General features: G+C 38.5%; 1 long non-coding RNA gene across 1 annotated transcript in view; it reads left to right on the top strand.

The window, feature by feature from the left end:
• 1700111N16Rik (RIKEN cDNA 1700111N16 gene) overlaps positions 1–25,463 on the top strand; it is a 214,329-nt gene that overhangs the window by 128,185 nt on the left and 60,681 nt on the right. The window lies entirely within an intron of this gene.

Below are 25,463 nucleotides of genomic sequence, written 5' to 3'. Positions count from 1 at the left end.
TATTGAAGACCAGTCTTAGTCTGTGATGATCTGATAGGATGCATTGGATTACTTCAGTCTTCTTGTATCTGTTGAAGCCTGTTTTATGACCGATTATTTGGTCAGTTTTGGAGAAGGTACCCTGAGGTGCTGAGAACAAGTTATATTCTTTTGTTTTAGGATGAAATGTTCTATAGATATCTGTTAAATCTGTTTGGTTCATAACTTCTGTTATTTTCACTGTGTCTCTATTTAGTATCTGTTTCCATGATCTGTTCATTGTTGAGAGTGGGATGTTGAAGTCTCCCACTATTATTGTGTGAGGTGCAATGTGTGCTTTGAGCTTTAGTAAAGTTTCTTTTATAAATGTGGGTGCCCTTGCATTTGGAGCATAGATGTGCAGAATTGAGAGTTCATCTTGGAAGATTTTACCTTTGATGAGTATGAAGTGTCACTCCTTGTCTTCTTTAATATCTTTAGGATGAAAGTCGATTTTATTTGATATTAGAATGACTACCCAGCTTGTTTCTTGGGAGCATTTGCTTGGAAAATCGTTTTCTAGCCTTTTACTCTGAGGAAGTGTCTGTCTTTTTCACTGAGGTGGGTTTCCTGTATGCAACAAAATATTGGGTCCTGTTTACATATCCAGTCTGTTAGTCTATGTCTTTTTATCGGGAAATTGAATCCATTGTTATTAAGAGATGTTAAGGTGATTGTTGCTTCCTGTTATTTTTGTTAGAGGTTGAATTATGTTTATGTGGCTATCTTCTTTTTGGTTTATTAAAAGATTATTTTCTTGATTTTTCTAGGGGGGAGTTTCTGTCCTTGTGTTGGAGTTTCCCCTTTATTATCCTGTGAAGGGCTGGATTTGTGGAAAGATATTGTAGAAATTTGTTTTTGTCATGGAATATCTTGGTTTCTCTGTCTATGGTCATTGAGAATTTTGCTGGGTGTAGTAGCCTTGGCCGGCATTTTTGTTCTCTTAGGGTCTATATAACATCTGCCCAGAATCTTCTTCCTTTCATAGTCTCTGGTGAGAAATCTGGTGTAATTCTGATAGGTCGGCCTTTATATGTTACTTGACTATTTCCCTTACTGCCTTTAATATTCTTTCTTTGTTTTGTGCAATTATTGTTCTGATTATTATGTGATGGGAGAAATTTCTTTTCTGGTCCAATGTATTTGGAGTTCTGTAGGCTTCTTGTATATTCATGGGCATCTCTTTCTTTAGGTCAGGGAAGTTTTCTTCTATAATTTTGTTGAAGATATTTACTGGCCCTTTAAGTTAGGAATCTTCACTCTTTTCTATACCTATTATTCTTAGGTTCTCTCTTCTATCTCTTGTATTCTATTGGTGATACTCACATCTATAACTCCATAACTCCTGCCCTCTTTCCTAGGTTTTCTATCTCCAGAGTTGTCACCCTTGGTGATTTCTTTATTGTTCCTACTTCTATTTCTAGATCCTGGATGATTCTGTTAAATTCCTTTACCTGTTTGGTTGTGTCTTCCTGTAATTTTTTTTTTTTAGATTGTTTCGAGACAGGGTTTCTCTGTATAGCCCTGGCTGTCCTGGAACTCACTTTGTAGACCAGGCTGGCCTCAAACTCAGAAATCTGCCTGCCTCTGCCTCCCGAGTGCTGGGATTAAAGGTGTGTGCCAACTTGCCCAGCTCTTGTAATTCTTTAAAGAATGTTTATGCTTCCTCTTTAAGGGCTTCTTGCTGTTTACCTGTGTTCTCCTGAATTTCTTTAATGGCGTTATTTACGTCCTTCTTAAAATCCTCTATCATAATCATGAGATGTGATTTTAAATCCAAATCTTGTTTTTCTGATGTGTCCGTGTATCCAGAACTTGCTGTTGGGGGAGAACTGGGTTCTGATGATGCCAAGTAGCCTTGGTTTCTCTTGTTAAGTTCTTGTGCTTGCCTTTCATCATCTGATTATCTCTGGTGTTAGTTGGTCTTGCTGTCTCTGGCTTGAGCTTGTCCCTCCTGCAGGTCTGTAAGCCTATGTAAACACTCCTGGGAGATCAGCTCTCCCCTGGCAGAACCTGTGCACAGAGGGCTGTGGAACATCCCCAGCTCCTCAGTGCAGATGGGAGCAGGAAAGACCCTGCCCCAGCTGCTCCACCACTCCTGCAGCCTGTGTTCTCCTGACTGGTCCTGCCTTAGACAGTCACTCCTGCCTTAGACAGTCACCTAAGAGAAAATAGTGGTCTCACCTCTGAGTCAGGGAGTCAGAGAACTTTCTGGATACCAGCTTTTTCCTGGCAGGACCGTACACAAAGGACTGTGGTACAGCCCCAGCTCCTGGGTGCAGATGGAGGCAGAAAGGACCCTGTTCCAGCTGTTCCACTGCTCCTGTGGCCTGTGTGCTCCCGGCTGGCTCCACCTTAGACGGTCCCTGAGCGGAAATTGCAATCTCTCCTCCTCTGTGTGCTCTTATGAAAATTGTTTGGTATCATTAGAATGAGGGAAGAATGATTCAGGATTGTTTTTGAGACATGAATGGTAGATGTCATGTACATTAATTCTTCCTTTATACAGGCCATTGTGAATCTCTATGCTCTGCATCGTGTCTACCACATCAAGCACTTTGAAGAAATAACTTGTTTTGTTTTCTTCATTTTAATCCTTCTTGGAACAGAAGCAATTCAGCCACCTTTACTAAATTTGAATTCATGTGTCACGTGAGATTATGGGAATTGGCTAAGGATGTCTGAAGTATCTAGTAGAGAATATCAAAAAGATAGACCGAAACTTTGAAATAGATGTGGATACTCACAGCCAACCATTGGACTGAACACAGGGACCAAAATAGAGGAGTTAGGGGAAGGACTGAAGGAGCTGTAGGGGCCTTATTTGGCACCAATGGGAGGGGAGGCCCTTGGTCCTGTGAAGGCTTGATGCCCCAGTGTAGAGGAATGATAGGGCGGTGAGGTGGGATTCGGGAGGTGGGTGGGCGTAAGGTGGGGATGGGACAGGGGCTTTGCAGAGGGGACTTCAGGAAAGAGGATAACATTGGAAATATAGATAAATAAAATAACATAAAATAAAATTTATTTTTATAAAAAGACATAAACTATTATCTAGAAAATTCAGGCATACCTTGCCATATTCAAACTCCATGAGTTCAAGTTTAAAGTCATCCATATCTAATAGTCATAGGTATGAAGAATCAGCAGAGACAATCTGACATCTTCAATTTTACATTTACATGATAATTAGTTTGACTGAGGGAACATTTTATACTTTATACATATATCAAGATGTAACATTTAATAAGGATAGAAGTAAAATATTTTATGATGGCCTTTTTAAAGCAAATATTTGAAAGTATAAATTTTTCAATAGAAAGTTTCCACACAAAACTATGATTATAAAAATAAAGTGGATTAGAGTTAACTAGAGTTAGCAATAATGCCAATAATTGTAATAATATTTATACAATGTCCAGAAGTATTCCCAGTGCTCAACAAATATGGACTAACTATAAATATAAAGTTGCAAGAATAACAGCATTTCAGTGAAGTGATTTTCTTATCTTCATTTAATACATGATAAATACCAGAGACAAGGAGTGGTAACTTACCCCAAAACTCAAACTGTGAGTGAATAGAAGTTAGAATTTGACTCAGCTTGTTTGATTCTCCACCTCAGGAGTTAAACTTACCACCACTACACTACTCTATAATAACATCATTACAATTTATAACCACCGAGTTTTAACAAGAGCTTTATTATATAAAAACTGACTTCTATCTGCCCTCCTTTTTACCGGAACCTGATAAATAATGAATTAAATAATGCAATTCTCCTTTTTCTTTCCAAAACTATTATTAAACATCCTTTTGATTTAACTATAACGGTCACACGTTTCTTTTCCTGATTCTAACATATTTTCTTGTATTTATTGCCATATATTTATTATTCACTTTGATGAAATGCAGCATTAAGAAAGCCCAAAGTGACTGCTATATAAACTTTTGGAATCCAAGAAAGCATACCTGAAAATTAGTTTGTTTTTGGCCTCTATTCCCAGAAGCTTGTTTGACTGAGGCTATGTAATTATTTCATTATCTCATGATCTTCTAATATTTAAGATTATTGATATAAAGTCTTGTATGAATCTAGTTGTTGTTCTATATGTAATTTATGATAGCATTTAGTACTTTTTTCTTTATTATCAGAGTATGAACATTGAACCAGTAGGGTGTGTGTGTGTATCTTTTGCATTTCTTTTTATGCTTGTCAACCTATTATAAACCGAAATTTCATGTTTCCTTGACCCTGGAATTATATTCTATCATCTTAAATTATTGTTCCCAATGCATTATCTTTCTCATGTCCTCTTTTAGAACTTTTACTGGAGGCAGAGCCACAATTAATTACCCAACATTCATTCGGGCATCTCTGTAGCTACTTATCTTTTGCTCGTAAGCTTGGATTCCCACTACGGGTTTTTTTTTTTTTTTCCAGTTTTAGTTCATTTTTTTTCTAGTAATTTCATAGCACTCTGTTCTACTTGTAGTAATTTTCCTTTGTTTTTTATTAGTACTGCTTTACATTTCTTATTTTCCTTTATAACATGTTTTCTGTGTTTTTAGTGATACTTCCTATAGTTCCTCTTCATTTGGCCTCTTTTCTTCTTTTCTATTCTGGCTCATTAATTCTCCTTATTTACTAAGGACCTGCTATCTTGAGTCAGAACTCCACATATTCTTTGGTCTTACAGTAGAGTATATCATTTATGCTGTGTTGTAACCACTGGAGTATTATTAAGCATATTAAATATAAGAAACACATGCACATAATGATCATAGATGTTATTAAGTTGCTCCCCATGTATTTTCACACAATTTGAAATTCTGAAAGCAGTTTGGTATGTGTTGTTATGCAGACAGTTTGGAGATTTATATCCTACACTGAAAGAGCTCCAGAGGCATCAATATGTAGCCTCTGGAGAGTGGGGAAAGATCATTCTAGGTATCTCAGACTCATTATTGGAAGGAAGATGTAGACTAGAGGCTATACTGCTCCAGGGACCATATTAATTTGTATTATTGCTCTATCCGTTGTGCCCTAGCCATACTATGTTTGTTAATGAAGAATGGGGAAAATAACCCATTATTCAGGGAGAATGTACTCATTATTCTCTCATCCTTATTTTGCCATTCATATATATATATATATATATATATATATATATATATATATATATACACACACACATACATGCATATACATATACACATATACACATATGTATATATGTGTGTATATATACATATATATATATATACACATATATGTATATATGTGTGTGTGTATGCGTATTATACATTTTAAACAAAGGCACCGTGTAGATTGTGGAGGAATTTCAATCCAGCAACATGGCTACTCTGGCAAGGGATCAAAGCCAAAGAATTTCTAGGTCTGTGTGATATTATTGGAATGTAGATACACCTTTAATACCAGGAGGCAGAGGCAAGCAGATCTCTGAGTTCAGGGCCAGCCTAGTAGAGAGCACATTCCAGGTAAAGAAAAGCTTAGGTCCAGGTATGGCTGTACTGCCTTTAATCCTAGCACTCAGGAGACAGAGACATGGAGGTCTCTGGGTTCTGTTTAGTCATTTGAGTTCAGTGAGGGGAGTTCAGTCACTTCTGTTCAGTTCATGGAATTCAGAGGAAGGTTGTCCAAGCAGAGCAATCAGTGAGATAAGCCAGATTGAATCAGTCAGTTTGGAGAGTTTAGACCAAAACAGCGAAGTTGAACCAGCCAGCCAGAGTTCATAAAGAACTAGAAACAGTGAGCTTATTCTGCAGTAAGCCGCTAAGATGACAATTACATCTGGCCAATAAAGCATAGTTTTATAGTAGATACAAGCAGAAAGCCAGCCACATACATGAATTCTTTTTTCAGTAATAGTTGAAAATAGTTTTATCTACTAATAAAAACCGCCTAATCAGTGCTTGCATGGTCATTCTTCTAAGTGCTTGTGTTTTATAATCTTTCATTTCTAGTATAACCTACTATGATGTTCATTGTAGGTGAGAAAACTGAAGCTCGGGGTCATTGAGTTGTTGTATTCCTCTAGCTGGTGGCATCAGAGCTAGAAATCTTGGATCCAGGCAGTTAATTCAACTAAGTCTTGTTGGCATACTACCTCCTTGTGGCCTTATTCTACATCACCTTTTCACATGGCCTGGAGCCTTGGTCTGGAGTACTTTCAGTTGAAAGCAGGGTCTCTGGAAACATGGTTTATAAATGCTCACCTTCATCTTTTATCAGCCTGTTCCATGAAGTCAAAGCACTAGTCAGATGTGGACCAATGCAGCCTGGTTCAGTGGAATGTTTACTGCAATAAAGATGTCTTGTATGAAATATTGTATGGATTCAGTTATAAATTCTCCTCATAAAAATCTGTAATGGTTAGAAACAATTTCTGAATTTAATATCATTAGTAAGGAAATAGTCATTTAACCAATGCTATACTGTCATTTAGAAAAGATATGACTACCTTTATCTATTGATTTATGGACCATACATTCATGTATACACTACTTTTTAACTCTGTCACACACCTCATAAAGTGAACAGGGCTAATTCACAAATGATGAAGCAGTTTGCTCCCTTCCCAGAGGGACTGTCTCTTTCCTGCTGAACAGATGCAGTGCTTTAAACCCCACAGACCATCTCTTATGCATTCACTCTGGGCTGGGGTCATATTTTCCAGGTTGCATTCAAAATTTTAGTTGTGTTTTTAAAGAGTGACCTGCTATATTAACAAATGGGTGATACAATTCTTAAAATAGAAACATGTCTTTTTGGATCAATTCTGCCATATCTCAGCTAAGTATACATGTTTCTGGAGAACACAATTTGATTTTTCTGTATTTTGTGCTTAATTTTTTTCATCAATTCATTTCTCTTTATCTTCTATATGATTTCTAATTTCACATCTTCCATATTTGAGAATTACAATAATATATGTTCTGGGGAATAACAAATAATTATTCATATCATACATCTGGTCTTACTGAGGGACAAAATGTGCAGGGTATGGTGTGTGTGTTTGTGTGTGTGTGTTTCTGTGTGTGTGTTGAATAAGATGGTTTCCTGTAAATTCTGGTCAATATTGGATGGAAAAACAACAAACTTTATGCTTTAATTATCTGGAAAAGGCCGTCACTATGCATCAGTCATATTTATAGATTAGAAACTGGGGAGGAAAAGGTCCCTAGCCTGGAAAAGGTTAAAATAGATTGGAACCAAAAGAATATGTCTAAAGGAGGTTTTTTTCCCCTTTGAGACTTAAATAAACGAAAAAACCTGCCCTTCACTTAGATGGATTGAATCCAGGTTTTCTCTTAAAAAAAAAAAAAAGAAAAAGAAAAAGAAAAGAAAAGAAATTGGAGACCTTCACCTCAAATAGCAAAGGTCTCTTATATTGAGCCTTGTATAGGTGGGATCAGGTTTCCCTACTTGCAAACAAGATTGAATTGGAAACCAGCCTGAACTGATCCCCTATCCCCATTTCACCTCCTACCCCCCATTTGGAACTTAACCCAAGCAATAATGTCAAAGTTTCAAATCTTAAGTACAGCTAAGCTATCATAGCCTTCCCCCAGCAAGAGAAAACGGAGTGCTCCCAATCATTTTTAAAAATAGAGCCAGCTAAAATCATCTTGAACTTGAATTTGCAACCCACTAAGTAGATAGAGTATTGTGTCAATTTCACCCTCCAAAAAAATGTGTTTGAGTTCATTGGGTACATGGTTTTCATCTGTATTGGTCTGAATAAAAAGAATTCAGATTTGGAAATGAGAGAATTTTATTCAACAGGGTGGGGGAAGGGCAGACCTACTTTCAGTGTGTGTGTGTGTGTGTGTGTGTGTGTGTGTGTGTGTGTGTGTGTGTGCGTTATACAGACAGTGTGTACAGAACAGGGACAGTGTGATACACATTAAATCACTTACAATCAAGTTAAAATTGACAACAAAATAACTTGTCACTTAGCCTTTAATTTTAGCAGAAGCTAATTATATAGTCGAGGGGGTACTCTCTCTTACATGTTTACTATGCAAACACTACATTTTAATGCCTTCCCATGCAGCACAAAATGTTCATTTATCCAGCACTCAACTGCCATGGCAAAAACCACTTTGGTACAAAATTTCCTGAGGGACACTCCCTACGACAAACATCATGGTGATTACCTCATGTTTTTAGCATCTGGAAGGCACATGAAAATTTTCCAACATGAAATAAGCCTTGGGGCTTGGGTGCAATAAGTGATTTGCTAAGTGAGTTTAACTGTTCAATCTATGTGACTCCAATGTTGGTACAATTGTGTGCCATATTAGGCTTTTCTCTTTCCTATTCATTGCTCTTGGTGAACTCTGTGTAGCTATGTGTGTTCTCAAGAAATCTGTTATCTTGGATTTGTATTAATCTGCCTTCAAAAGTTTGAATTTCTTTTGTGGAGGCTAAATGTCTTGACAAGCAGAGCACAAAGCCAGTGGAAATAGAAACATACAGAACAGAAGGATTGAGGTTGAAAATGAACAACAATTGGATCCCACTTTAAAGTGGAATTTGAAATATGAGGTGGTATTTGCTTGTGGATGGTGGTGGGAGATTAATCTTTTCCAAGTTTCAAATTAAAAGGGTTACTTGCAGTAAAGAAAGGTTCAAGGAAAACAAACTCAAACTGCCATGAATGTGAGGCAAAATATTCTGAGTAGTAATGAGAGCCATTTGGAAGTAATAGTGGTGTATGCTTCCTGAGCCTCGGTTGATTCTCCAAAAGCAACCCTTTCTTCTGCTTTTCTAAGACTAACCCTTTTGAACTTTCCTAACTCTGTTCATTTGTGGTGAACCAGTTTTTCAAGGCTAAAAAGGCTGTCTGGGTGAAACTGACACTCATTTCTAGGCATAGATTATGTTTCCTAAGCAGATTACTGTTTTCCTGATTCCTCTCCACTGTTCTTCCTCACTGATGAGTCATTACACTGTGGGTTACCACTTTAGGTCATCCAAGAAGGTCTCCATACATCACTAAGACCAGAATCTGTCACGTTTGAATGGCCCTTGTTTTGAAGCCTGTGATCTGTTGTTGGGATAGTCAGCACCCTTTGACCTTTATGGTGTAACTCCTTCTATAGACTGCCTGTGTAGCTTTAGACTCTTGATTAGACAGAGTGATTAAATCTCCCGGATATGTTCACTTACACTTAATGTTTTTGGACATTAATTTTAATGCTCACTAAGTGATTTGCCTTGATAAGGTGTTAAGTGACCTAAACAGCTAGAAAATAGCCCAGGGACATAAAGCAGTCCCTGTGTGTGTATGTGTGGGTGGGTTGGGTGGGGGTGTCACTGTTACAGTTTGCATCTATTTTCACTTTAGGAGGCTCCTGACTTCTTGGTTTCTGGAAAGGTTGTGAGTGAGTGGCAGCATAATGTGAAAGGGCAAAGTGACGGCCAAATGTGTGAGCATCATTCACAGTACAGACCTCAGAAATTGCTGGGAGAAACATTTCATTTCTGAAAATAAATCTGGTTTGCTACTAAAATAACAAAAGCAATTCCCCTAAAGCAAAGCAATTCCATACATGATTATTTCTTTTCATGGCCAATGCCAAAGAAAGCAATAGACCATTTTTAATCTCCAAAATTGGCATGGTTTTTGTGACTTGCTTTTCAGAGACAAGGATTTCACATTCAGCTCATGACTGAGCCCGTGGTACCTGAAAATCACATTTCAAGATGAAAATGTCAATTGATCCTCAATAACTGGTGCTAGGGAAAAAGTAAATTTTAATCTGTGATAGCTCTGCTTCCTGAAGTCATTATGATGCCATCAATATATATTAAAATGCATGTTAAAATAAAGATCACCAAGAAAATATTTTAATTCCTATTTAACAAGATCAGAATCAATCACATAAGAGCCAATAATGAGCTTGGTGTGATCTAGCTAATGAAATCTACTAATTTGACAAATTCTAGGAAAGGACCCTCAGCTAATTACTATGAACTTGTTTCACATCATAAACTTCTTTCAGAAGAAAAAGTTAATAAGGCATTCCCATTTCCAACTTAGAATAGGTTTTACAGTTATCTAAACACAACTTAAGTTTTCTAAACCTATGATAATAGTATATGGGAAGTAGATCATGGGCCTGTTTGGTACTCATTTGTGATTAGGTTCTAATGTTACCAACATGGAAAATGTAGTATTATTACAGAAAGTAGTATATAAAACAAGTGTGATAACTAAAAATAGCATCTAAAGAATAAATGTGATCTCTCTCTCTCTCTCTCTCTCTCTCTCTCTCTCTCTCTCTCTCACAGAGAGAGAAAGAGAGGGAGGGGAGAGGGAGAGAGGGGGGACAACTAATTGTATGGTAGAGTTAACATTAGAATTTGGTGTGAATTCAACTGTCATGAAGCCAAAATGAAGGAAAAGAGAGTTAACAGAATTACCCACTTTGAGCAAAGGGGTGAAGGAATGGAAGTTGATGGTATATGGAACAGATGGAGAAGGAGCCTAGAGTAACCTAGTCATCAAAGGTATTGTGTAATGTAAGACTGTGAGGGTAATTTGAAGGCTAGTTCTAGATTAACCTTGAAAGGTCTAGCTAAAGAAAAAGTCAGTTGTAACTTTCACAGCCATTTTCCTCCTCCAAATTATGGTCAAATTCAGTCAGAGGCTAAAGATTAGCAAGACATAAGGTAACCTGTTAGGGTAACATGTTTTTAATTTAGTAGTTATTATTAATAGGGATAGATGTACCCTAAAACAAGTTCCTACTCTGGTATATATTTTACTTTAGCAGAGATTTAAATTATCAGTTTATGTTTTAAATTATCAGTAAATGTTGACAAAACGAACTGCTAACTAAAGTTTTTTTTTTTTTTCACAGTTGTACAGCCAAACAAATATTCATTCAGTATGCCCTCGTTTTATGTGGCATGCATTCATTTGCCAGGTCTTAGGATTAAAAATAGCTGAAGTTGTAGAGAGTAATAAAAACATGCCCTTAGACCTCAAGGAGAGCACCTAATGTATGGGCGGGAAGTGGAGCATTCATTCCTACATGGAAGTTAGTGTGTATGGTGGGGGAGGGGTTTCCAGGTTAATATAAGTGTGCCAGCAAGGTAGAAAAGAATGGCATATGTTTGCGTATGGGGGAAGATTCTCATATGGAGGAAAACATGACCTGGATCTTATCCCTGCGAGAATAGTGCTTCAACATGTGTAAATGCATTTATGAAGAGAGAGTATCAAGCTGCCATAGCAAGAAGGCCCAAATGAATGTTCAGCCCTGCTGAGTCAAGACCTGTGTAGTTTAGAGAGGTCATAGATGATACCCATGAGATCTTTGAAGTTGGATGAGAGTAAAGGTAAGACAGAATTGGGTGAAAGTGAAGCCCAGCATTGTAAAAAGCAAAGCACATAGCTTTACTTTTATCTGGAAGCAAGATTCATCCTCCTATGCATTATCAACTGCCCAATGAGGGATAGGAACATGGACTTATAGAAGATATTGTTACTGATGCCAGTTTCATAATGTGTTGAATCAATCACCAACCTCTACTTAGTGCTAAGTATTCTGTAGAAGACCACCTCTCCACATGCACATGGCTACAGAGTGATGACTAACGGTCAGATTTACTGTGAAAAGGGGGTCATGAACTCAGTGCTTTTTCTCTTTTCCAGTTTACTCACCACATACCTCAGACTGTGTTCTGTTTCCCCAACCCTGCTCCCTCAGCCACCACAGGGGAACTGATGCCAGTCTCTGCTCAGTGTTTGGTTGCAGTTCTAACTAATTGCAAGTGGCAGAACTGAGATTGGGTCTTGAATGCTCAGAAACACATCAGTTATTTGATGAAGGAGGTAGAATTAAGTGTTGGGCATCTGTGGCCTTGTCTGCAAGGAAGTTTGTAAAAGCAGGCCTTATATCTGTTGGTGAAAGTGGCCACCAAGAGTTTTTTCTTGCTGCAGCTGCTCTTGACCTAGATGAAAAGTTAGGCAACAATTAAAAACAATTACAGTCCCAGCCAAGTAGATTTTCTGAGGTTGGGACTGAGGCCTGTTGATATAGAGGGGTAATCTCTAAGATTTAAGCAAGACCAACAAGTATAGAAGGGTCACTGTGCTGTTTTTTTCAGGTGTTACCTTGAAGTCACACTGACAACATTTAGAATTAAACCTTTTCTTACTGATTTACTAAGGATAATTGTTACATAAAATAACAAATTGTTGTTATATTATTCTATCGCAGCATTAATTTCTGAATTGGAACAGGTGTTTACTATCACTCAGACAATTTCGAATGATCCATGTAAATGGCAAGGAAGCAGGTTGTCCACATCACATATTTGTAGTAGATGAGAAGTGGGCAGTCCTTGACTTTGCTATTCTTACTCATTGAGCACTTATGATGGTTACATAGTTATGCACAGTATTTAATGATCAAAACAGCATTTTGAGGCAAGCAGTTTTACAGTAAAGAAATATGAAAAAGCCTTAAAGAAGCAACTGTTTTGTAATCATATTCCCATTACATCAAGTTCATATAGTAAGCCGCTATTTTAGTATAATAATTTAAAAAGCTTTAAATATCCCTGTCTACTCCCATCATAATATTTAATTTGCATTCTTGCCATGTTGTGGCTAGAGACAGAGATTACCTTACCATCTAAAATGCATGGATTGCCATCACCTTCATTGTTTTGTGTCTTGCCTCTCAAACTGATTTTCTTATCCTCCTTAACTGGTGCTGTTTTATTATATATTTATTTATTTATTTATTTATTTATTTATTTTGCAAGACTAATACTGTCCTGAGGAGAGAGTAGAACAGTAAAAAGGGGCCAGGAGGAAGAAATTTGGAAACCAGGGAATTTTGGAGTTCTTGCTCTGGGTAGAGGGATTTCATGGAGGGGAGACGGTGTCACTGTGAAAAAGTATTGGTCTTGATAGACTTCCGTACATATTCTCTGCTATCCTATCCTGTTTTTGCCTGATTCCCATATTTACTTTCTATTTCCACTTGTAAACAATAATCTCTTAGTAAATATCCAGACCAAAAAAAAAAAAAAAAAAAAGCCTCTGACAAATAAGCAGAGAACTTGTTGGAAAGAAAGAGCCAAAATGACCACACAGAACTCAACCTGGAACCCCTATTCTTTTAATCATTGTGCTTTAGCCAATTGAGTTAAATTAGCCTACACATCACAACTTACCCTAACACTTACTTGTTTCTTTGCATCAAACTCCGAATGAATGGATCTGATCCTTGGGTATGCTGTAGTCAGAACTATGTACCGAAAAAGTACAGATGTTAAATGGTTTATTCTTTGCTGGAAGCAGCTTTTGAAAAGAAAAACTGTTGGTAATGTTTGCATCTATGACTCCTGATCTCTTTCCTAGGTATTTCTATCTCCAGGGTTGTCTCCTTTGGTGATTTCTTTATTATTTGTATTTCCATTTTTAGATCTTGGATGGTTTTATTCAATTCTTCACTTGCTTGGTTGTGTTTTCCTGTAACTCTTTAAGGGATTTTTGTGTTTCCTCTTTAAGGGCTTCTACCTGTTTACCTGTGTTCTCCTGAATTTAAGGGAGTTATTTACTTCCTTCTTAAAGTCCTCTATCATCATCATGAGATGTGATTTTAAATCCAAATCTTGATTTTCCAGTATTATGGTGTATTCAGGACTTCTTGTAGTGGGAGAACTGGTCTCTGATGGTGCCAAGTAGCCTTGATTTCTGTTGCTTATGTTCTTGAGCTTGCCTCTCATCATATGGTTATCTCTAGTGATACCTGCCCTTGCTGTCTCTGACTGGATCCTGTTCCTCCTGTGTTCCTGGTTGTGTCAGAACTCCTCAGAGTTCAGCTGTCTTTGTGATTCTGTGATTCTGGGATCCAGGGATCCTGAGATCTTGGGTGTGTCAGAGCTCCTGGGAGTCAAGCTGCCTCTGGGATCCTGAAATCCTGGTGTGACCAAGCTCCTGAGATCCTGTTGTGCCAGAGTTCCTGGGAGTCAAGCTTTCTCTGGCTGTTGCAGGCATATGTGGGAAGCAGAGGCCTGGGTTTGCTCTGTGCACAGGTGCCAGCTGGAAGGAACCCATGCCTCCTCTGGCTGGGCAGTGATTTGTGTTTCCCTGGTTCCTGTGGGGGCCCAGTTAATCTGGGTGTTGGGAAAGATGTTGTGGCCTCAACTATGATCTTGAGTGTGTCAGAGCTCCAGTGCTCCTGGGTGTATCCGATCTCCTGGAAGTTGAGCTTCCTCTGTGATCCTGTGATCCTGGGTATGTTAGAGCACCCGGGAGTCGGTCTTCCTCTGGATGTTGTGGAACTGAGTGCGGAAACAGAGCCCAATGTCTCTCAGCGTACAGGTTCAGACCAGAAGGAACCCATGCCACTGGCTGGGTGGGAGTTCCTGGGTCCCTGGATCCTAGGGGACTCAGTTACTCCAGGTGTTCGGGCAGATGTGGCTTCTCTTTTGATCTTGGGCTTTTCAGAGCACCTGGGTGTTGGGCTCCCTCTGGATATTGTAAGAATGGTTGCAGAGCCAGTGCCCTAGGTCTGCTCCAAAAGGGAGTTTTAGAAGGGTGTTCGTTGAGCCTGAGCAACATTGTTAAAATGATCCCTCCAATGTAAGTGGTCCTAGATAACTAGCTGTTTTGTTGGGAGAGGGACCCTTCCATGAATTCTTTGCCCTCATGACCTAATTGCTTTCCACAGTCCCCACCTTTTACCACCTCACATAGGAGATTAATATTTCAATAAAAATTATGAGGAACTGTAAACACTCAGATAATAGCTGTTGGGAAACAAGACGATTTCTGAAAAAATATATCTGGTACATTTTCTGTGATGGAATTATTGCAAGGCAGACTAGGTAATTGCAAACAGAAAAGAGGCTGACAATTAATTTGGGGTGAGTCAGAAGATGGAACAGTCACCCCTGGCTATGAGAAACAGAGGAGACTTCATAGAGGAATTGACCTCTGTACGGTGTCTGAATAGATTAGGGAAGGTTGGGATGCATATGCATAGGGTAGGAGCACAATGGACTAGATAGTGGAAACAGCTGAAACAAACAACTGTGGCATAGGCATCTGTTAGGTACATGGGAAACAGCAAGTAGCTAAGCAGTAGGAGAGGCTGAACAACAGCAAAGTGGAAATATCATATGCTAGAGTGTCTGAACCTTCAGGAGGGGTAGCATCAAATGCTTGAACAAAGCCGTGGAACTCTTGGGCAAGCAGTGTGAATTCTTTCAAGCTTTCATGATTCAAATGAGAAGAAGAAAGGCATATAAACAAAGGAGAATTTCAGGCTAGGAGCTTTACTATACATTCTACTGAGTGGAAGAGCATGGGAGAGGATCTGTACACTACCTCAACAAAAGATAATGAGGTGCTGAGAAGAGGAAAGCACAGAGACAAGTGAGTAGATTAAAATTTACATGAGACAGACACAAAGCAGAAGTGTGGTGGCTCATGACTGTAACTTCGACATTCTGTGAGCGTGAATCACAAGGATCATGCATGTTCAAAGTCAGCTATGGTTTCATAGTAAGTTTTTGACCAGTGTGAAATATAGAATGAGACTGTGTCTCAATTGCAGCAGCTCATTCCAAACAAAGACAGAGAGGCCATAGAATACAGTGGTGAGTAAGAAAACACAGAAAAGAGAGGCAAGGAAAGAGCTAGTTATGATTTCAGGCATGTGGTCAGCAGAAAGGGTAGGATGTTATGCTGGAGTGGAACAAGGCACAAATGTAATACATTAAGAGCCTTGTGCCTGTACAAGTTGGCTTCTACTACTTAATGGGAACCAACAAGCTATTAACACTTGGGTGAATAAATCGACTAATGTGGGCTAGCATTTCCATTTTCAGAGCCCCAGTTGTTCCACCACTGATGGTATTCTAGATAAAATGCACATGAGCTCAGTGCTCCCTCGGCTTTAACATACACTGCGAACACAATTCTGCATCTTTAAATGAACATAAAGCACTTTCTCACCTCTGGCCTTGTCTTGGTTCCATTGTTAATATGATAGGCCCACTAAAATGCTGTCAGAGCAGTATGATTTATACATGAAAGATATTGTCAGAAATGGTTGGGGGAAATGTGTGAAGGAAAGAGGTATTTCCTTTGTCTTCATGTAACTCTTTAAAACCTGTGAAAGTAGCAAGATGACTGTATTCTTCAATGAGCCTTTGATAAGGCATTAGGAAGCTGGCATGGTATCTCTTGATGGGCCATTACTACCTGCTTTGGATGCTGAGGACTTTCATCCACTGCAGAGTATATTAATGAGGCAGGAAAGGCCTATCGGAGAAATGAAACCATCATCTAAGCATGCTTTTTTGCTTTGTTAATCATCCCTTCTTTCTTTTTTCTCCTTTACATTTCAAAAGTTGGTCTGAGTACAGTGGAGCCTGCTGGGGTTTCAGGAATAAGAAACATACACTATTGGCTCCCACTGGGCTTTACTGAAGATTTTTTTTTTCCTAGCACATGCCGGGTACAGTCATTTTGATGTTTGCCACTGGGTTGCTTTTCCAGGTGCTTCCCTCCCCTTTTTCCTGGGCTCCAAAAGGTAAATGAGGAGTCTGTGGCCACATTTAGCAATTGAAATAGAAACAAGGGCTTCTCAAAAGGGGTGCCCACAGAACAGAGGTTTGGAAGGTAGTTGTGCTGGCATTTCTGGGAGCAAGGAGAGTGGAGCTGTGCCTGGTGCATTGCTTCATTCAACAGAGCTTTGCCAGCATTCAGGAGACTTTTAACTGCAAGCCTCTGTATTTATTTTATATGAAAGGGGCAAGAAAAGAAGTCAGGATCATTCCTCAGATGCAAGTCACTGGGAGGCCCTGCCTGTCTTCTGCACAGAAGTTGGTGTTAATCCGTAAAAAATTGATTTATGTCACTGCCAGTTATGTGCTCATGTGGAGACGGGAGCAGGCCCCATGGAGATGAAGGGCTGCTCTTCATGTGATATTCCTCTGTGAACTTAGCACAGAATTGTCCTCATCTCCTCATCTCCCTTTGGAGAAAGACAGAGTCTAGGTGTGTTCAGGAATAGTGTTTGCTTAATGATGCACTTAATGAAAGTCTTTGATCAATGATAATTTGTGGGCTTTGAGTAGAGAAGGCCTGAAATGTACAATCATTTAGCTGGTAACTATTTTCTTGGGCAAGAGGGTGTGTAAATCAATGCATCATGTCTAGCAATCTAAAATAATATGACAAAAATATCTGGATGGCTAAATGCTAGATAGACCAAAGCTGCGGACAAAGCTGAGTAGGGGTGTGCAAACCAAAGTGATAGTTGACAAAGTCGAGATGAAAAGTGGGACAGAGGAACAGTTTGTGACATGATCCTAAGGAGAAAATTATGCAGCAAGTACACTTACACTTACCGGAACCAACACGTTTGGAAACAAAGATAAAAAGGAACAATATGGAGATCAAAACAAAAATTAAATTGTCTATAAAGAAGACACGGAAATGGGAAGTGGAGCAGTAGCAGGAGGGGAATTGCTGTGGCAAGGAGAAACACCGGAGTAGAAGAACGAGAGGAATGATCCCTAACAGTAACCCAGCAGGGCTTCTCCATGAGATGGGTGCAGAAAGGAACTATGATCCCAGCCCAAGGCCTGATTGCCACTTCTACTAGACAGAGAATCCTCTGTTTCTTAACCTCAAAGGACCATGTGGTGAACAGACAATGTGGCATCTTCCCATCAGCTACACAAGTATGTTATGTTCTCTATTCTCCCTCACCTAGGAGACTGCTTCCCTTTGCATTCTGCAGTTGGCATTCTGTCCTTGGCAATACAAAGCAATCACTCCCTCTTTCTGTCCTTTTGAAATGCAGAATCACAGTGTGAACCCTGCATTTTGGAATGTCATACACTGATTCCGATACAGCTCTGCTATGAGTAATGTGGCCACCCCACATGGGAGTCACTGACCTACCGCGTCTTCAAAAGGATAGAAAGAGGCAATTAATATGAAATTTTATTGTCAGATTAAATAAAAAGCTACAAGGTAATGAATTTCACTGTGATGTTTTGTAACTACACACACATACACATACATATGTATATCAGCACACTTATTCTTAGTTTAGGCTTCACGCTTTCTCAGTCCAACTAACTCATCTGGCTATCCCTCTTCTCCTAAACACCCATGTGATATACTCCATTACCTTCTCTTATTCCATTTATCTTTCATTAGACCTCTCCCTCCCCTCTCATAGTCCCCTTTATAATTTCAGGTCCTATTTACAGTCATCCAGATTCCACATAAGAAATAAACCATGCACAATGAGTTCCTGGCAAATATGGGCTATAAATGGAGCCCTGTCATTACACAACTGAGGGAGAGGGAGAGGGAGGAAAGGAAGGGAAAGGAAGGGAAAAGAAAGGAAGGAAGGGAAAAGAAAGGAAGGAAAGGAAAAGAAAGGAAGGAAGGGAAAAGAAAGGAAGGGAAAAGAAAGGAAAGGAAACCAAGTCAGCTTATACCAAGAGCCCTTGCTTGCTCCATCCTCAGCCTTGAAATCTAGAGTTTTCCAAAACCCTATTCCACATGTCACAAAGAGCTCTAGCTAGATCCACTGTGTGCATCTGTAAAGGAATAGGAATGATAGAATGAATCTATGTGCATGTGTATATGTATATTTATTATTGTTAATGCATGTGTGTGTGTGTGTGTGTATACATATATATTCCTAAGTACAACCGCTCCATCTGTATAAGGTTATTTGTATGTATGTTTTCAGAGCTGACATTTGGTATTGGAGAAACAACTGCTGTGCTCCTCCCTAGAGACGACTACTATCCTACTGTCAGCAGTCCTTCATTGCTATAGGTCTATGTCTAGGGTCGATTAGCCCTGGATTTGCCCTTCTAATCCACTTTAGCATGTCTATCATGTTGGTGAGAATGAAAAAAAAATATGATTAGGGAGGCAAATCAGGATAATCAACCCTAGGCATACATATGTATGTACACACATATAGATATGTATATATATGTATATATATATATATATATATATGTATATATATGTATATATATGTGTGTGTGTGTATATATATAAAGTTCTGACATTCCTAGGAGACACAATCATACAGTGTGTTAGTTAGGGTTCTCTAGAGCAGTGGCTCTCAACTTTCCTTATGCTGCGACCCCTTAATATAGTCCCTCGTGTAGTGGTGACTCCTAAACATAAAACTATTTTTGTTGCTACTTCATAAGCACAATTTTGCTCCTGTTATGAATAATGTTGTAGATATCTGATATAGGACCCATATGAAAGGGTTGCTTGTCCCTCAAAGGAGTGAGCATCCACAGGTTGAGATGCTCCATAGGGACAGAATGTGTTAATTTAATTTATTAGAGTGGCTTACAGGCTGTGGTCCAGATAGCCCAACATAGGCTCTCTTCTAGCAGAACAACAGGGAATCCAGCAGTTGTTTAGTTCATAAGGGTGAATGTCTCAGCCAGCTGTTAGTGTAAGTCAGACATCCAAAGAAGTAGGTGCTGCTAATGCCAGAGAAGCAAGAGGGAGGGCAAGCAAAGAGAAAATACTTTCTTTTTCCATATTATTACATAGGCTGCTGGAAAAAAGCATGACCCAGATTAAGGATGGACTTTCCTGCTACCACAGACTCAGAGTGCAGGGGATCTTTCCACTTTGGATTATTCATTAAAAAAATTTGCCACGAGTATTACCCAGCCACTTGGGTTATAGCTATAGTCAAATTGACAACCAAGAATAGCCATAACAGCACCTAAAAAAACTGTCATATTATTTTTCAAAATATTCTTTTCTCTGATATAGAACAGCTGTAACTATTAATGGGACAGAGTGAAACAACTACAAGTATGCAATAAGCAACAATCATTTCAGGTTAATTGGCACAATCAGTATCTCAGATATCTGTCATTTCTTTGAACTAAGAACTTTCAAAACTATGCAATTAATTAGTGTTAATAACACGTTCACTATGGGATATAGGACATTAGAAGATATTGCTACTCTCAGCATTGTTTTTAGAGTTGCCAGTAATGCTAGTCAGGTACAAATAATTAAAGATGCAGAACCTGCAGAGCAGAGAGAAAGAGAGGAAAAGTGTTGCATATGGCTGTAGTTTAAAGAATGAGTCATATTTTGTAACTACTGGGTTTGAACTCTAAAGTAGTGATGTTTCTTATTCAGTTAAGTCTCTCTTCCTCTTACTCTCTTTATCTAGACAGAGTCTCAAGTATTGTAAACTGGCCTTGTCCAAGTTAGGGTTTTATTGCTATGAAGAGACACCATGACCAAAAAGCAAGTTGTGGAGGAAAAGGTTTATTTAGCTTATACTTCCAGATCATAATTCATTATTATAGGAAGTCAGGACAGGAATTCAAGCAGGGCTGAAACATGGAAGGAGAAGCTGAAGCAGAGTCTATGGAGGGATGCTGCTTACTAGCTTGTTTCCCATGGCTTCCTCAGACTACACTCTTATAGAACCCAGGACTACCAGCCCAGGAATGACACCATCCACAATGGGCTGGATCTTCCTCTATTGGTCATTAACTGGGAAATTTTTTTTTTACAGCTGGATCACATGGAGGCATTTCTTCAACTGAGGCTCCTTTCCCTCTGGTGACTCTAGCTTGTGTCAAGTTGACAAACAAAACCATCCAATGGAGGCCTCAGACTTACTCTGGAGCCAAGGATGGCCTTGAATTCTTGGTCATTCTGCTTCCACCTCTCAAGTGTTGAGATGCTATATTTGTGCCAGTATATCTCACTTTCATCTACTTGAACTAGGACTAGGCTGAAATATGTTTGGGCTTGATCTGGAAATTAAAGGTTAGTTAAACACAAGAGTTTTGTTACCCATTTATTCTGTCAAGTAGAAAATGAAGCCCTAAATATTTCTATACAATAGAACTATTGTTTGTAATAACTCTTTTTAACATGTTCCTGTAAATACAAATTCCACTGTTTTAATTTTTATAAGGTTTCCTTATTTTGTAAAATATGTTTTAGAAGAAAAACAAACAAAATTAAAAACAAAACAAAACATTGTTTAAAAAAAAAAAGAATTTTGTTACCCAAAGGCAAAAGTGCTATGTCTCATGTCTACACTGGGTATATAGGAATGACATAGGAGCTAGACCTATCATCTTGCTCAGAAAAGTCTGCAACTGCAGACCTTTAATGAATGTGTAAATTAGAAAAATATCATTGTGGTTGGCTCAGCAAGTAAAGGCATTTGCTGCCAAGCCTGGGCCTGAGTTTCATCCTGGTGTCCCATATGGTATAAGGAAATAACTCACTTTCCAAAGTTGTTCTCTAGACCTTACACATGTAAACACACACATTCACAAGCATGATAAATAAGTGAATAAATGTAATTTTAAAACCCACAAAATTGTGAGCAGCAAAGCAAAAAAAATCATTAGAAAACGTTTTTTGTTTAGCATGTTGCCTCTTACATGGGTGAACCTCCCTTTCCTAAGCCATATAAGAAAGGTGGAGATAATCTTTGTTTTTAAGAGTTCTCATGAAGTTTAAATGCATAGCAATGCCATTGTAAAGAGAGAATGCAAATATACAGAGAAGCCCTGTTAGTTGATGTGATAAGAAGCCCAGAGAACAGATATATAATCCCCAAAGAAGAAATGGAATTATACAAATCCTTCCCCCACTGTGAGTTTCCCCTCAAGCAAAGTTCTAGTGCACATAGCTTTATCTCTGTATACTTTGCCAGAAATAACACCCCATGTGAGTATACGTGAGTCAGTCCTGATAAAGAAGGGGGCAAAGGAAAGGAAGAAGAGTTAAATGAGTATCAAAGCAGAAGTAGAGGCTAGGTTATTGAAAAGGACCTGGAGAATATATGAGAAGACAATAACATGACTGTTAAAAATCACAGTACATACTTAAAAATCCTATTGCCTTAACATCTTGCTTGCTTATACTACACCTAATACAATTAAAAAGTCAGTCCATTCTGTTTGAAATAAAAGCAACAAAGGCAGAAAGCCTTTGTAGAATCTGACAAGACAGAGGGATAGTCTAGTAAGATTGCCTGTAAATAACTTGGAATACAAATGAACGAGTTATTTTCCCCATTACGTTCAAACCAGTTTAACTACACACACACACACACACACACACACACACAGAGAGAGAGAGAGAAATGTCAATACATGTGGCATTTACTTTTCAAGTGACAAAAATTTGAATATCACAAGTTTTTATTTATATTTGTTATTTTGTTGTGTGGGGCACATGTGGAGATCTGAGGACAACCTGTAGGAATCACTTGCTTCCTTCTACCACATTTCTCTGGAAGTTTGAACTTTGGTTGTCTGATTGATGGCAAATGTCTTTATCTGCTTGCCCATTGTGTGGGCTAATACTTTTATTCTTTACAAAACAAACGATTGTACATACAAAAGCAAGAAGCATTGGTTTGAAGATGTCAGGGACAAAAGTTAATCTATTCTTTGGGGTGGATGTCTGAAATTTTGGGAAAGGCCTAGAAGGTTGAAGTTAATCACATGATTTTAGATAAAATGACATTTCTTTTGCATTGGCCTATTTGTGTATGTGAACATTTGTTTGTATACATGCTGCATAATATACACGGAAGGTCAGAGGACAACTTGAGGGAGTTTGTTTTCTCCTTCTGGCATAGTGTTCCCATGATTGAACTCAGTTGCAAGGCTTGGCAGCAGGTGCTCTTCGTCCAGAGCTATTTAAGCTCAAGAAAGTTAAAAAAAAAAAAACAAATATGCAAACGCAGAAAAATAAATTTATTTTTCTTTTTAAAATAATATTTAACAAAGCAAACAAAATGAACAAAATATAGAAACTTTTCCTTGGCCTGCTTGGAGGGTAAGATCAAGGGAACTAATCTCATTATATGCAAGTTTTAGTGATCTGTCTTAACTACTTTACTCTTATGAAAGTAGAAGGAATTGCTGAACATTTTCTACATTTTCTGTTGTCTCACAAGACTATCTTGGAAGTAAAGCCTGTCAGCTGCTGACTTCAGCATGTGCATAGACAATTTTGATGGCTAATTTTATATGTCACCTTCTTTGAATCAGAGAATCCCTAGATAGCTGACAAAATATTATTTCATGTATATTTTGTATTTGGGGAGTGTTTCTGTAATAGAGAAATATTTGAATCAGTAAATTGAATAATGAAAACAGACCTTTTGTGTATGAGTTAGCACTATCAAATCTATAGTAAACAGAGGTAGAAGAAGGATGAATTTGTTCTTTGCTTGAGCTGGGATATCCATCCTCTCTTATCCTTAGATAGCAGACGCTTAGGATATTAGATACTCCGACTCAGACATGGACCTTCATGTTTGGATTACACCTATGTCACAAATTGTCTTAAAACTGTATTTTGATGGCATATAATAGCATTTATTAGCTCCTGTAACTTTACAGTCCGATACCTCATACACTCCTACATCTTTGCATATCTTGCAGTTTGATTATCTGAGAAACTCTAATATACATGTCATCAAAGTTTGTGGTTGATGAAATATTGTTCACTTAATAAAAGGTATCAATATTTGAGTCTTAGAAATGTCTCAAAAAGATGGAATTGAGAGTGAGATATGTTTAGGGACCTGATTTATAGTTGATAATTTAATGCCAGATCATGATTTAAGATTGAAATAGTATATATTAACACTTTGAACTTGGTGGCAAATGAGGGATAGATTTTTCAATTAATGCTTGACAAATATCACTGACATGAAAAACCCACTTGTACCCATTCTCATGGGTCCCTTGCTCTAATGAGGACTATTCAAGAGTTTTTTTTTATTAAAATGTCTGGATTTTTAGGATGTCACTAGGATGATCAAAATTATATATAATTCCCCTTTGTTGGTAAGACTTTCCTGTAATGGCAAAGTTAAATTCTTAGTACAATTAAAACTAAAAATTAAAAATGCTACCATGGATAGTTTTAATTTTGTGGTTGCAAAATTGATGACAGGAAACTCTAGCATAAAATAAGATGGCATGAGCACACTCTATCCCATCTCTCCTACTTAATACAGACATAACCTTTCTAACCTACTGAGGACATTGAAAAGCAAATAGTAGAATATTGAAGAGGAAAACTCAAATGAAAATACATGAAACTCAAGAACGAAGACCAAAGTGTGGACACTTTGCCCCTTCTTAGAATTGGAAACAATCACCCATGAAAAGAGTTACAGAGACAAAGTTTGGAGCTGAGACAAAAGGATGGACCATCTAGAGACTGACATATCCAGGGATCCATCCCATAATTAGCCTCCAAACGATGATACCATTGCATACACTAGCAAGATTTTGCTGAAAGGACCCAGATATAGCTGTCTCTTGTGAGACTATGCCAGGGCCTAGCAAACACAGAAGTGGATGCTCACAGCTATTGGATGGATCACAGGGCCCCCAATGGAGGAGCTAGAGAAAGTATCCAAGGAGCTAAAGGGATCTGCAACCCTATAGGTGGAACAACATTATGAACTAACCAGAACCCCGGAGCTCTTGACTCTAGCTGCATATGTATCAAAAGATGGCCTAGTCGGCCATCACTGGAAAGAGAGGCCAATTGGACATGCAAACTTTATATGCCCCTGTACAGGGGAACGCCAGGGCCAAAAAGTGGGAGTGGGTGTGAGGTTAGTGGGTGTGGGGACTTTTGGGATAGCATTGGAAATGTAAATGAGGAAAATACCCAATAATAATAATATATATATATATAAAGAAAATACCACAAACTGGTGTTAACTCTGCCATTTTTACCTCTGACACCAGTCTCCATTTATGAGCACATTATAACCCAGAACTAAAGCTGGACTTCAGAAACCTAGTTTTTATTTAGAAAGCAGTAAACTAAATGAGAAAAAAAAAACATGGAAAGAAAGTAGTGAAATTTACCATTTCAGTTGTTTTTTCCTCATTCTTTTTTAATTCTTACCACCTTAGGAAGAGAAAGGTAGTGGTGGTGCTGATGACAGTGGTAGTAGCAGAGCAGCAGACACCTAAATTCTGAGAAAGAAAGCTCTCACTTATTCTAAAGGGGCTCTGTACTGGCTGGTTTTGTGTATCAACTTGACACAGCTGGAGTTATCACAGAGAAAGGAGCTTCAGTTGAGGAAATGCCTCCATGAGATCCAACTGTAAGGCAATTTTTTCAATTAGTGATCAAGGGGGGAAGGCCCCTTGTGGGTGGGACCATCTCTGGGCTGGTAGTCTTGGTTCTATAAGAGCAGGTTGAGCAAGCCAGGGGAAGCAAGCCAGTAAAGAACATCCTTCCATGGCCTCTGCATCAGCTCCTGCTTCCTGACATGTTTGAGTTCCAGTCCTGACTTCCTTGGTGATAAATAGCAGTATGGAAATGTAAGCCAAATAAACCCTTTCCTCC

The sequence above is a fragment of the Mus musculus genome, chromosome X (genome assembly GCF_000001635.26).
Source record: "Mus musculus strain C57BL/6J chromosome X, GRCm38.p6 C57BL/6J".
Lineage (NCBI taxonomy): Eukaryota > Metazoa > Chordata > Mammalia > Rodentia > Muridae > Mus > Mus musculus.
Note: the sequence above shows the minus strand (reverse complement) of the source record. Positions and strands in the feature narration are given on the sequence as shown.